General features: G+C 36.5%; 1 protein-coding gene across 5 annotated transcripts in view; it reads right to left on the bottom strand.

The window, feature by feature from the left end:
* ANO1 (anoctamin 1) overlaps nucleotides 1-15,347 on the bottom strand; it is a 1,045,885-nt gene that overhangs the window by 227,688 nt on the left and 802,850 nt on the right. The gene's annotated exons all lie outside the window — the stretch shown is intronic.

Below are 15,347 nucleotides of genomic sequence, written 5' to 3' on the forward strand. Positions count from 1 at the left end.
AAACCAAGAGATTTTGGATAAAATTTAGTGTTCAAACACAGTGAGCATTTTTCATTTACAACATTCTGTCCAAAGGTGCATTTTTTTTTAAGTGATGTGCACATGGAATATATTTTATTTACATGGTTTATACATATTCATTCTTCTTGTTTTCATTTTTTTTAGTTTTTTTTTTTTTTAACTAGATGCAACATTTAGTTTCCAGCATGCTTATTGACTAGCCACTATTTAGCTAGAAGCTAAAACATCCTGAATATCATAAGTATTTATTATACATGATGGGAATCGTTGCAATAAAAATCCGGCAATAAAATTTGAAAATTTACTTTCCCATTTTCTAGCTTGTAAAACAATTAGTCCGATATTGCCATTTGTTTTGTTAAACCACCACATATAAATTAAATCATTGTACAAAAATAGTACATATTCCCATCTAGTCCTGAGTAGGTGATCACTCCAGGCCCACTGGTTCACTTCTTTAGTCCTCTAACCCCCCATGTCTTTATTTTCATAATTTAATGCCTAAACTTGGGAATAGGCAAACATCTGACAATGGTAATACAATAGAAGGCAGAGACTGTTGCTAGTACTCAACAAAATTACTTGCTGTTTTATCTCCATAAAAAAACTTAAAGAACTGCATTTTATTCTGAAATCAAATATGTTTTATCCAAAGTTAAAATGAATGGCTGTCTAATAGAAGATGGCATTCCCCTCATTACAGCTGCTTACATTTCAGCAGTGACTGCGACCTCTGGAGGATCCTCTGCTCATTACAAGTCCCAGGAATAACAACTTCTTTTTTTTAAAATTTTTGAGTTTTAAGTAGAGCAGTTTGAGAAATACTGGATGAAAACTTTTGTTTTTGATTTGTTCACATGCTTGAGGCAACCTGATGAATTGCACTCATATCCTTGAATGTGGGCCATATAATTTTATTAAAACTTACAGAGACCATCAATAGATGCTAAGTCCTCTAATCAAACACCTCATGAATCTCATTCCTCATTAAACTTGCATTTGCATATCTGTCCCAGGATGGCATAATCAAGTGTTAACAGGCTATGGTTGTCATGGTGGGGGTTCTCTTCACTCAGGCATGATTTTTCACAGGTTAGAACTAGTCATACTTATGAGTTGCAGTCAGTTCTTATAACAACCTCAAGAACAGTCAGTCACTCAGAGTTTACTAGAAAAGGATTAATAGGAAGTAGAGAACCAAGCTTTTTACTCCACATAACAGACACACACACACACACAAACACACACACACACACACACACAGTCGCACACCTACACACAATATAGAAGTCAACAATATATCTAATTTATGTCTTTGGAATGTGCCCACAGCAATGGGACAAAAGTAATCTGAATACAGGGGGAACATGCAGATTCTGCAAAGAAATTACCCCAGCCAAGAACTAAACCACAGAACCTCTTCCTGTGAGGTGCTAATACTCAATTCTCCACTCTGCCACTCCAGATCTGGTCTCAAATTCTTCTAAGTGTCTATGTTTTCATTATGATTACAGTGTATGTCCATGTTCTTATCATGATTATAGTTAAGTGTTCTCATAGAGTAATATTTATTATTTTGTGTTATATTAAAGTCTTAATGAATCAGTTTACTACAACATTAAAAGGAAAGTTGGAAATAAATCACTTTTTTCCTGTAATATGCTAAGTTATGGGGAAAAAGGAAAAAAAAATGTTAGGTAATGAACTGTTTTCTTTTAGTCCAAAATTCTGGACTCCACTATGAATAATAATGTCTCATTTAATGGCCACATGATTATTCAACCCGAAAAAAACCTAAAACGTTGAGAAGCCGACAGGGATAAAAAAAAAAAAAAATCACAAAACTACTTTTTTCATGTCATAGGGCAAGACCCTGCACCCATAAACTGTCTATACCCAATCTGAGATTGATATAGGGCAAGACCCTACACCCATAAACTATGTCTATACCCAATCTGAGATTGACATAGGGCAAGACCCTACACCCATAAACTGTCTATACCCAATCTGAGATTGACATAGGGCAAGACCCTACACCCATAAACTATGTCTGTACCCAATCTGAGATTGACATAAGGCAAGACCCTACACCCATAAACTATGTCTATACCCAATCTAAGATTGACATAGGGCAAGATCCTACACCCAATCTGAGATTGACATAGGGCAAGACCCTACACCCATAAACTATGTCTGTACCCAATCTGAGATTGATATAGGGCAAGACCCAACACCCAAAACTATGTCTGTACCCAATCTGAGATTGATATAGGGCAAGACCCTACACCCATAAACTATGTCTATACCCAATCTGAGATTGACATAAAGCAAGACCCTACACCCATAAGCTATGTCTGTACTCAATCTGAGATTGATATAGGGCAAGACCCTACACCCATAAACTATGTCTGTACCCAATCTGAGACTGACATAGGGCAAGACCCTACACCCATAAACTATGTCTATACCCAATCTGAGATTGACATAGGGCAAGACCCTACACCCACAAACTATGTCTGTACCCAATCTGAGACTGACATAGGGCAAGACCTTACCACCCATAAACTATGTCTGTACCCAATCTGAGATTGACATAGGGCAAGACCCTACACCCATAAACTATGTCTGTACCCAATCTGAGATTGATATAGGGCAAGACCCTACACCCATAAACTATGTCTGTACCCAATTTGAGATTGACATAGGGCAAGACCCTACACCCATAAACTATGTCTGTACCCAATCTGAGATTGATATAGGGCAAGACCCTACACCCATAAACTATGTCTGTACCCAATCTGAGATTGACATAGGGCAAGACCCAACACCCATAAACTATGTCTGTACCCAATCTGAGATTGACATAGGGCAAGACCCTACACCCATAAACTATGTCTGTACCCAATCTGAGATTGATATAGGGCAAGACCCTACACCCATAAACTATGTCTGTACCCAATCTGAGATTGACATAGGGAAAGACCCTGCACCCATAAACTATGCCTGTACCCAATCTGAGATTGACATAGGGCAAGACCCTACACCCATAAACTATGTCTGTACCCAATCTGAGATTGACATAGGGCAAGACCCTACACCCATAAACTATGTCTGTACCCAATCTGAGATTGACATAAGGCAAGACCCTACACCCATAAACTATGTCTGTACCCAATTTGAGATTGGTCAAACTCAGAGAAGAGGGAGAAAGTGTGGAAACCGCAGCACTTAACTTCTGGCTGTTCTCCAACAAAACCAACAAAACAGGATACCCGTGATCATCAAGATTTGGCATTCTGAATGTCAACCAACGGGCTGGTGACAACCTGTACAGCTTCCCAAATCCAGTAAATGCAATAAATCTGTTTTCAGATCATCACTACTTATTACTGGTCACAAACCTAACCGACCTCTAACACAATGAGCTTCTCAAAGGAATATTGAGTACCTTAAGAGAATGTCTTTATAAATAATAATAACTAGTTTAATTTAGTCACGTCTCATGAACACAATCTTTAACATAGCCGGCAATCAGCAATAATAAAAATTAACATTTGCAAGTTTATAAGAATGTATTACATAGTACAAATGAAAGTGAATGAAATTTATTAAATGCTTTGATTGGATTTCATTAACATTTGCGATAGCATAGTATAATGCCTAAGTACGCAGTTCGGGGAAAATCATCTTGGATCTTGCCCTTACTGAGTATCTTGCACCATCCCTACCATATTTTCATGACTTGTTAAGTCTGACCATAAAATAGTCTCCTTTGAAATAAGATTGAAACCAGATATTCCTTACACCCAAGGTACCTTTAGAAATTTCTTTACAGTAAACTACCTACTCCTAAGTGATATATCGGCAAGTTTCAAATCCCCATCAAACCCAGTTAACTTTACTGAATATACAAGAATGCACACCATCACACTATATCAGCACATAGACAGCTGCATAGATGCAGCTATACCCCATAGGAGCAGGTGCAGTGCAAACCCCAAAAATCAGTTGACATGATGGAACCATAATATCAACAAGCTTTATAATAAAAGGAAAAGAATTTTAACAGAAGTAAGACAAATAATTCCCATAATGTTAGAGCTCTTGTCATTAAAATAAACAACTCAGGAGCTTAATAAAATCCACCAAAGCCAAGTCTGAAGACAAAACAGCTACCCAAGCCAAAGTCAATTACAAGGCATTTTTTATGTTTGCAACCTCAAAATCAAAATGCAAGAATGCACTGAGCTGATTATGAATGATGCTACCTATACTGAGGATGAAGATATAGCTAACCTACTGGCTGATAAATTTAGCTCTAACTTTACCCGTCTCTCCCCTACATCAGCTCCTCAAGATTTAACTGAAACTGTCTCCCCTCCAGCTGTCACACAAGTCCAAGTCTGAAAAGTGCTATCAGAAGCCAAAAATACTGCTAATTACAGTAATCCTACATATAGGGGTTATATCCTGCCCAGGATAAAACAGGCCAAACCATGCTTTCTTTCCACACATGCGTCTTAAGTTAATAATTGCATGAGCGGCACAAGGAGAAAACCTGTAGCCTGGATGTCAAAAGATTCAGTAATTTATTTAGCCCTTAGACAGCATTCCTTTTATGGACTTCATAGGATTGGCAAACAGCTAATGTCCTTCCTTTGCTGGGCAGATAAGTTCCTTTTGGACAAAACATTCAACAGTACTTTATTTTCTTTATATTCTTCTGTGCTGATTTCTGTGAGAAACATTGTATTTTCTGAGAAAAGTATTACTTTTTATGAGTGGCTTGAGACCAGCTGGTCTGACAGACTGCTTACCTTCTATTCTTTACTTTTACTGTTGTGCTTACTGTAAACATTTTTTGTAGAACATTTTTGCTTATTCTGTTAGATTTACTGTATTTTGTTAGAGGCAAATGTTTTCTGGGACTGTCAAAATATACCTTGTTTGTAAATCCTAGTTTTGCCAGCTTATCTGTTACCAACTCATTCCAGCTGCTTTAACTGGGAACAAGCCTTCTGTTTTGACAGTGCCATGGAACACCTTCCCCTAGACCCAAGAATAGAAAAACACGCAAAGAGCCCTTGTCAACACAGTAGGCTCTGTCTGTGCCTCAGCCACTAGTGGATGACTCTGCTGTGGCCATTACTAGTTCCTCAGGACATTCACTTTTTTTTCCAGATCCCTCTGGTGTAGTCACTTCAAGCACCACAGTCCTGGGGTCATCCACATTCTCTGCACTCTGTCAGGTGCTCTTAGCAGGTATGGGGACCCACTTTTATTGATCTTACAGGAGAGAGTGGGGACTGTATCCCTGCATTGCTGGGATAAGAGACCTGCTGGTGAAGAACTATCCATGAGTCAATCCCCTTTTAGCGATGCCCTTCGAAAAAAGTAAACAAAATGCTCAATATTTATCGGCCTTAGAGTCTGTTTCTGTTGATAAAGGAGAGTTTATTAACTTGACTAAATCTTTATTGCAGGCTTTGAAACCATTTAATAATGACTGCAATTTTTGTGAAAAAATATAGGACAGTGCAGCACCTACTACACCTCACCCTGCACTAGTGGCAGTGTAGGTTACTTAGTCTGTAGTTGGATAGTTTAGATCGCTTAGCAAAATGACATTGGATTTAATACTGGGGGATTGTAGTTCCTGTAGATAGGTGTTGTGCTTTCTTTTGTCATGGAGGGAGTTCTACAGCTAGCTAATTTATGGTATGGGACCTTTCTGATGGTTATTTAGACATGAAGAATCTCTAGTGCATCATGTTATATCATGTCTAACTTCCATCTTTCCACCACCCATTGTCAATATTTCCTGGCAATTGAGCCTTCGTAGCTTTAGTTTGTGATATTTTTATCCTGAAAAAAAATGTTTTATTTATTTTATTTTACATTTGTTGACCGGGATGGTCCGACTGGATACATGTCCATTTTCAGTGGAGGCCCGGGAAGAAAAGCTCCAAGATAATAATACACATTGAACATTTAGTAAATGCTAGTTTCAAGCAGATTACAGCCATAAGCAATACCAGCATTTAGCACATATAGTACTTATTATAAAACACTTTACAAAACATAACATTATTTTCAAAGTTATATATACATAACATTCAGGTTTAAGACACATTGAGCAGCAGTTATACAACTGACCCTTCCTGAAATGGTGTGGTAGAAAAAAGTTAAAAGTAGTTAAGGTAAGGTACCTAAGTAATAGAGAGGTCACTAGTTGGGGTTAGTGCAAGGACATAACCAATGAATTTTGAAGTATTTCTTGAGTTTGTTTTTGAATCGAGTTAGTGAGGGTTCTAGGGTCAAGTCAGATGGGAGTCTGTTCCATGTTTTTCCAACAGAGTTGGCAAACAGTCCCCAGCTGAGTAGTTGGATTTGTATGTTTGAAATAGGAGTCTAGTGGATGATCGCAGTGGCCGGGTGCTGGTGTTAGGAGGCTGATAATATTTTAGTGCAGCTGTATTTTCTGGTTGGTAAAGGACTTTATATGCCACTATTAGCTGTTTGAACTGCAGTAGGCTAGGCGATTTAGGTTGTGACGGTGTGTCCGGTAGGCTGTGCCAGTAGCAAATCTGGCAATGTGGTTATAGCAGGATGATAGTTTATTAAGATCTGTTTTGTTTTAGTTGGATAATAGAGGTGAGGCATAGAGAAGAGTTGATAGTAGATGAGAATGGGCAGTTGCAGTTCTAGCAAGTGGAGTAAGGAAAGGTTTGATTCTGTAAGAGAGCCAAGTTTTTTATTAATCGTATTAATTATATGGTAATATATTTTTGTTTTGTCTGTATGACTAGTATAAACTTATTGTACTACCATTATTATATGCTTTCTGATTTGAACTCCTATTGTAATGTCGTATGTACAAATGTATAATTATGTAATCTGTCTTGGAGCTTTTCTCCCCGGGTCTCCAGTGAAAATGGGATTCTGACCCAGTCAGACAGTACCCGCTTATCAAATGTAAATAAACGTTGCTTTATCAGCTTTAATGTGAGTCTCTTCTGGAGGAAGATTGTGACACCTTCTCCTTTTTTCACCTCCTACATAGTAGCTGGTCTAAATGGGTGGAAGGTCTTTTAGCCCTTTGCAGCAGGCATGCTCTGTGCTGTTTTAAACCATGTCTCAGACACTTCACATATGTCAGTGTCTCCGATGGTGAGAAGGGCTTGTAGGGAGTGAGGTTTATGGTTCAGTAACATGTTCATATTTTCCTTTGCTTGTTTTGTTATGTTGGTAGGTTTATCAGGCTGGCACTACCTAAAAAAGGTACTATGGGGATGGACAAGTCTTTGCCAATAATCAAAATCCTAGAGGAGACAGATGCAGGCCATTCCTGGTGAAGTACTGTGTTTGTTGATCGTATCCTCCCAGACTGTCAAGTATTGGACCCCCTTTAAATGACACTAAAAACTAAGCCAATTATTGAAATCAATTTTTTGTTTGCTCATATTGTGGTATCATTCTTGGAGAAAGTAGAATGCTGCTCGGTGCTAGGTTCATACTTGCCTTGGACACGTAGTCTGAGAGCTCCATCATGTCTCTCTTCATATAGTCCAGGGAGGTACACCTCAAGTCATTGACAATGGGAAGAACTATGACACAAACATACTGGCACTTGTTTTTCAAGGACTTGAGTATATGCATAATCTGATGTATCCTGGAACCTGACAAGCAATTGTCAGTCATTCCTTCCTGGTAAGAGGCCCATCTGCCTGTCTTAAAATAGAGTCAGCTATGACAAGAAGATTTAGTTGAGGTGATACTTGCCTTACGGGCTCAATATTTGTGACTTTCAGACTCCTTGTGCTATGTGAGGATGTAGGCTTAATATGCTGAGTGTGCTTTGCACCTTTGTTGTGTTTTGGAGGTCTTTGAAGTTTAGGCAAGTTAATCTTTAGAATATCAGCATAGGATGGATTATAAGCACTGTGATGGCCTTCATGAGGTATGGTGTACTATTAATGATTTTGATGTCTAAATTTATTGTATGTGAGATTTTTACCTCCAAGGATAGATATATATATATATATATATATATATATATATATATATATATATATATATATATATATATATATATATATATATATATATATATATATATATATATATATATGTACATCTGTCGCACACTGTGTTATGCTATTAGTAACAGATGATCATCAGACAGAATTGGACAATTCCTACACTGTCTCCAGATACCCAACTCAATCAGGCTGGCTACAGAAGTTGTGGGAAAGTGCTGGTTCATGATATAAATAGGAATCACTCTGGGGACAGACTATATAACTGCTTGGAGTTCGGTTTTAGAATAATGTTTTGGTGGACTTGCTACTGACGTATCATCCCTGGCTAACTCTGAACACACATTAGTCATCTAAGGACTACTGGTACCACCCCGTCACCAAATGAGGCCATTTTTGTGGATTTCTCCATGGCAATCCTACTTCAGCTTGTAGGACAACAAGGCAAAATTTCCAACATCCCTTCCCCAAATGGATCCAAATGAGTCAGTTCTGCATTCACCTCTGACTTTTACCAATGCCTAAACAAATGCATAGAAAAGCCAGTAACTGCCCTCTCGACATATACTGATCAATTCAAGAATAAATCATTCTGGTGGAATTTCCATATTTATAAACTATCTTAAGACTGCACTGAAACATATCAGCAGGGAACTTAAGAGCCGTTTTAGAACATGTAAAGCGGAACATCAGCTTCAGGTCATTATAGATACCAAACACAGCTATTTATCTTTCTTTAGTTCTATCCTGAAACAAGAAACACTGTCCAACAATGCACTGACTTCATCCATATTAATATCCTATACTCACACCATTAGGACGTAATCAATAACTTAGCAGACAAACTTACCCCCTCCTACCCACAGGGATGTCATCACTATCCCTGAAAATTTAGTTCCTTCTGAACTTTCTTTGGAATATGTCTCTGAATTCCTGTCTAAGGCTAAAAAAATAATGCATCCATGGAATTAAATAATATACCAATCTCCAAGCACATCACTGCCAACTATGCACTGTTTAAGCCTCTGCTTAAAGTCTTCAGACTTAGCTTATCCACTGGGATTGAGCCTACTACCTGGAGAAGAGCCACTGTAACTCACCTTTGCAAGGGAGGCCACTCTATGCACCTAGGTCATTATAGAACCATCAGCCTTACCAGCCTTATATACAAAATTATGGATCATATCATAGCAGAACTCAGTAAATGTTGCCATAGGTACCTTAACTTATCTAGACCCCCTAGACCCCCTAGCAGTTAAGTTTTGGGAAAGGTAGGTCCTGTCTCCAGAAACTGGTAAGTTTCTTTGACCAGGTTATAGAATTTGTGGATAGTGGTCACTCAGTATACACTGCTCATGCTGGTATTATTGAAAAACTAAGTTACGAGAAACTCCTATATTATCCATTAGACTGTAAATTGGATACCTAACCGATCCCAAGTTGAGAAAGTTGTTTGTACCTTCTCCTAAGGTAAAATTGTAACAATTGGTATACCACAGGGTTCTGTGCTGGATCCTGTCCTCTCTGCTACTTATTTTACAAGCACCCAAGCCAATATCTCAGAACTGTGGCTGGCCAAATATACTGATGACTACAAGCAGAGCACTATTATCCAATCACCAACTGACATTTAACTGCATCAAAAAGATCTAGAATATGTAGGTTTCTGATGTATCACGGTCTAAAGCTAAAAGCAAAAAAAGTGCAGCATAATAGCATTCATCACAAAAACTTGGATTTACCTCATACTTCCTGAAAAGTACTCCTCAGACAGGCACGATTATAAGAGACCAGTGTACTTATGTGGACAAGTCTCTCTGCCTCTTTCATTTGATCATCATATTTCTACCATATCAAGGAAATCATTCTTTCTGGCCCAATTAATTTCCATGGAAAAATCCACAAGAATCATGGAAGTTATTAGACTCTAACTTGTCAGACCCATCATCAAATATTTTGTAGCATGTACAAATCCAAATATATTACACAACTGGAAAGGGACTGCAAAATATTTAACAAAAAAAGGCCTTTTATCCTTCAACTATACATAGAGAGTAGCACAAGTGTCCCCATAATCAGTAGCCTAACGGCTGCTCCAAGGCAGCCTACGTTTCATTACTGAAGTCATGAAATAGGTCCAGTGGGATCAGTGCTGTACTCTCGTCAACATACTCAAAAGAAAAGAAAATAAAGGCCAGATCCTATTTGACATCCTATTTCTTTACAAAACTAGTGGATCTACAAACACCCACACTAGGGACCTAAATTAAATAAATAAGGCACACTTGGGCACTTTATTTTTCTATGAATGCTTTCTCTTAGATAATAAGTTATCACTTGAAGGGTAGTAACTCCGAGATTGCACAAACATGGAGTAAGTGCAAATTTCCCAACCCCGGGAATTATGCCATCCCATAGACCTGTTGATCAGCTGTTTAGTCGATCATATATAAATGTATATTTGTAAATAAAATGTAATACTTTCCTCTGTGATTGAGTTTATGGTAGTCTGTACATTTCACTAATTTATCTTCAATTTATTTTTGAGCATAGTAAATTATAAACTTTAGCAAACTATACAGTGATTTCATGAGCTATAGGTACCCTGTATTTATTTTATTATATACAAATTGCTGATGCTTATGAAGGGTCCAATAAATAAAATTTGAAGTATATCATTCTTTTTTCTGACTCTAAAATCTTTTATAATGACACCATTTGCCTCTCCTTCTGGCTGTTCCCACTTTTAGAACAGGCTTAATGTCCTGTCCTGAATTTCAAGTTGCAGCTGTTCTGTCTATTCCTATATCTTAGAGAAAATATTAGTGATGTGGTAGGAATGTTCTGTATTTTTTTTTTTCTGAGAGATCAAGTAACTTGTGATGAGCCTTTGTGGCTGTTTTGTCCTTAACTTTGCTTTTATTTGAAGCATTTCACATTTGTTCCTTTATTTGCCCCTGGTTATATAGGCTGTTTACAGTTCTTTTTTATCTGTGCTTTGAGTTTTGCAACTGTACTACTCTGGTGAACTTTTATTTGTACTAGACCTTTACCAACTTGTAATGTTTTGGATGAATAAGCTTATATCTCTTGTATGGTTAATCTGTTTTTATCTGAAGAGCTTTTCACATTGTTAGCTACTAAGGTAAAGGTGACATGACATTTCCTGTCTCATGCAGAAATCTGATTGCACTTTCTCTGGTACTTTTTCCTAAAGGTGAAATGATCTTTATGTCTGATGTTTAATACTGTCTGAAAATAATTTAGTTTACATTACAGAGTTCAGTAATATTTCTGATATACTTGATTTCTCAGATGCCTGCATTACTTTGCAGTAAAATACAAAACCTATCATAAACACGTTTTATTCCCTTTCAAAGTTTATCAGCAAGATACTGCTTTCACTGAAATGGAAATTGTTTGTGCTATAAAGTAAAAGTAGTACCACAGGTATCATTTCACAGACAGGAAACGAAAGAAAAAAAAAAACTCAGAGCAACTGGGGAAACTGTGTGGTTACAAAAAAATTATATGTAAAATATTCACATCACAGTACAAAAAAATTATATGTAAAATATTCACATCACAGTGCAATGTATTATCAGACTCATGCACATTTTCCAAATAAAAAATGTGTTCACTTTTTCTGTTTTTAATAAATTGTTTTACAGTACTTTTTTATGCCTAGAAGCTATTTGCAAAAATAGCCTTCTTAATTTTCCTGTATTGTCTACACTCAGTTAGATTTCACATTCTCCTGCTCATTTACTAAAAGAATAAAACACATATATCTGTATCTGCTGATTTCTGACCATTGTAAAGATGATATAAATATCTTGACACCATTACAAAATACATACTTTACCAATAACATTAATTAACATGGTCAAAAATGCATTCCAATCGCTACTGCTCGCGTGTAGCATACAGCCTCTTGTATCCAGGATTTTTCTGAAACCTGTTATTAAAGTAAATACTGCAAAAACATGTTTCTTCTATTTCTTGTCTAGGGAGGTTTGTAAAGTGCTTTCCATGAAGATGAAATCACATGTAAATTATTTGTTGCACTCGTGACTTGCTAGTTAGATTCATCTGCTATACAATAATGCATTCATAAAAAGGAGTCAAATGTGTGCATGCTGATTGAAATGGGTTTATGTTAAAATTGTAGGCAGCAAACCATGCTCTTCTATTCAATATCAGCTTTTCTGAGCTGATTATGATCATTATCTGGAGTATTTCTGCATTATGTAATCCCTGTGATTCATAAATAATCCCAGCATGCGTGTTAAGAGCTGCTACCAAAAGGGGATGTTTCCATGACCTTGGAAAATGCTACTCATAGACACTTTAGCCAATAATGAACTCTCTCTCATTGCAGCTCATTTGCATGTATCTGAATTGCGTGGTGTTAACACTAATGTTAATCAGCAATTTCTTGCCGTAAGCACCTCTGGTGGTCCATGCTTTGCATTGGCACAGGCTTATCCCTCAGTCATTCACATGTGCATACTCTCCAAATCTTTTACCTGACCCTGATATGACAGAACCTCCCTGATGTATTCTCTTATTGTTCTCTCTGATCCTGATAAGTCAAAGACAATTAGAGTTTCAAAGTAATTTACAGGGCACAGTGCAATGAATGTGATGCATTTTATGTGGGCAGGAATGTAAATAAACTTGAGGGTAGGCTTTCATGACATCTGGCAGAAATCTGCTCTGGATGTAAAAATAATGCACTAGCCAAACACCTTGCTCTTCCTAAGAGACACACAGGTTTTAAGTTCCAGAGTCTGGATCACATAGACATGTGTGATCTTGAAGGAGACATCCTGAATATGTGGGAGAAATGTGAACTCATATGGCAATTAAAGCTGAACTATTTTAGGAAGCCTGGACTAAACTATTGCTGCTCACTTAAACGTGTACTGGCACTTAGAAAATTGCCACATTGTTTACGACTAATTTTATTTTATTTTATTCTTGCAGATAGTTTTAAGTACCATGTTAAATCATTTTTAATTAAAGTATATATTTTGTTTTATCATCATACTTTTTTTTTTCTTTTTCTTGTTCTTTTTTCCACTTTATTCAAAATGATGTGTAATAACTATACTAGCTAATTATACAATAATATTTCTGTAGATAATTTTTATGGTTCTTGTACACAGGCCTGAAGAAGTCTAGAAGGGTGAAACTGATCTTTGTTGACAATAGTTATGGAAACAGAATATGATTTGCACAATGGATTTTTTTGCATGCAAAGTGGATATGTATATATTTATATACATTTTTAGATTGCCAAATGGTCTAAGGTTTTTATATGTCCAGCCATGTAGTATATTATCTTGGATAAAATCACATACTTAATCTGGTTAAATAAGAGGTACCCCCATCATTATTAATTTTATTTAAAGTACATAAGGGTTATATTATTATGACAGCTATTAAGTAGGGCAGGACCAGCTCAAATGTTACACTGATGGGGGAAGGGATGTGAATTTAACATGCATACCAATAACACTGTATTTTACAGCACAATAAACCATTCCCTTGCTTGATGAAAAGTATATATATATATATATATGGTTAGAAAGCTTGTGAGAAAACTATTTTATTTTTGTTTTACTTGGATCACTTGTCTGTGTACTTATTAAAGGATTTTTGACTGGAGACAGACCATCTACCCTGCTTAGATTACGTTTGAATACTTAATAATCCTGTATAATATTTAAAATTATATATTTTTTATTATTTTTTGATGAGTTTAAGTTTGCTACTTCTACTACCATTATCTGATCTGATTAATATACAGTGATTAACTAGATATATATATGGATTGAAAATCTTCTACACAGAGAAGTTTCTTGCACTGTTTTATCATTAATTAAATAATGCATCCATCTAGAAAAGTCATTCTGTTGTCAGAGCACTAAACCACTGTTAGGTGATCCAGCAGCCAAGGGTAAGAGGTTCAAAGCTTGTCCCCCTTGCTATTTATTTTTTTATGTGACTGGCAGCAAGAGTTAAATATTATCCATGTTGTCTGCCCTCTATAAGTGGTACGGGGTTTAACCCCTTTCTGTTTTAATGAGTTAGGTAATAGCTAATGAGTATCACTGGTATCCACTGTTACCCACAATATGTTTTATATCTTTGCATTGTAACACTGTTGTTCTAGTAACTTTTTAAGTGGCACTACAGTGCGGTATAATTTAAAGAGTCTCTCTGGTGTCTAGTGTTCCACCCATCCCATGCATCTTTTGTGCTGCAAAACTGTTTTATTAATGTTTTAATTGAAATTTGTATAATAACCATTGATAATCCAGCATTATACTGTAATAAGCATTGTATCCAAACTGAACTTCAACTGAAGCTGTGACATGGGGGTGGCCCTGGTGTAGATCTGACATGTTGTGCTGCACTATAAAGCAACACTCTAGCAAAACCTGTTGTACTTTTAACTTTTTTAAAAGAATAAGACAAACATTTAAAGATCATCCCTAATTCTGTGCCTTTGTTCTCCATTAATTTTCAGCTTTGTCTCTGATTCTTGAGTAAAGACATTAATGGCTATGTAGGGACATCACAGATCTAAAAAAAGGCAGAAAACTGATTTATGGACTGTTAGAAGGTTTTGTAACCCAGTTTGCCTGAGGAATGTTTTTTTTTTTCCCTTCAGAATAATCTGATGAGATGATTCAATTTTTTATTGATGAAGTATATTTAATCTAGGGTGAATATTCTACTGTGTTATTCTTTGAAACCTGACATAATCAAATGGAGTGATAAATTTCCTCAATTTCATTTAGGACAGTTTCTTGCCTTTGTGGTTCACTAAGATTATGGATATAGTCATTAGTTTTGGTCCTGACTGATGTAGTTGGTTCAAAGTCTCATTTTGCAGTGTCTTGACATTTCATAACTTCTTGGCCTTTGCCTAAGATGAAGTGTAACTAACTGCATAGAGAGCTTGGAGGTCTTTAGGCGCTAGTACCTTTATTTACTGCTTGAATGGTTGTTAGTGATTCTTGTCCTGATGAGATCTTCTTCAATTCTTAACATTTATTGAGACTGCATTTTTGGCAGAGTACTGAGACTTTCACAATGCTATGATTTCAGTTTAAGCTTAAATTGTCTGGTTCCTTTAAGTACTTCCATTCAGTTAAAATTAATATATTGACATTACATATAGCTTTGTTTTACATCTCTAGCCGTTTTCAGAGAGTACTCTGAAATTAATTTTGTGTTTATTTGCTCTGATTTGTTGGACACTAATTGTCTGCA

This window comes from Protopterus annectens, chromosome 9.part0 (assembly GCF_019279795.1).
Source record: "Protopterus annectens isolate FY-2018-M chromosome 9.part0, PAN1.0, whole genome shotgun sequence".
Classification (NCBI taxonomy): domain Eukaryota; kingdom Metazoa; phylum Chordata; order Ceratodontiformes; family Protopteridae; genus Protopterus; species Protopterus annectens.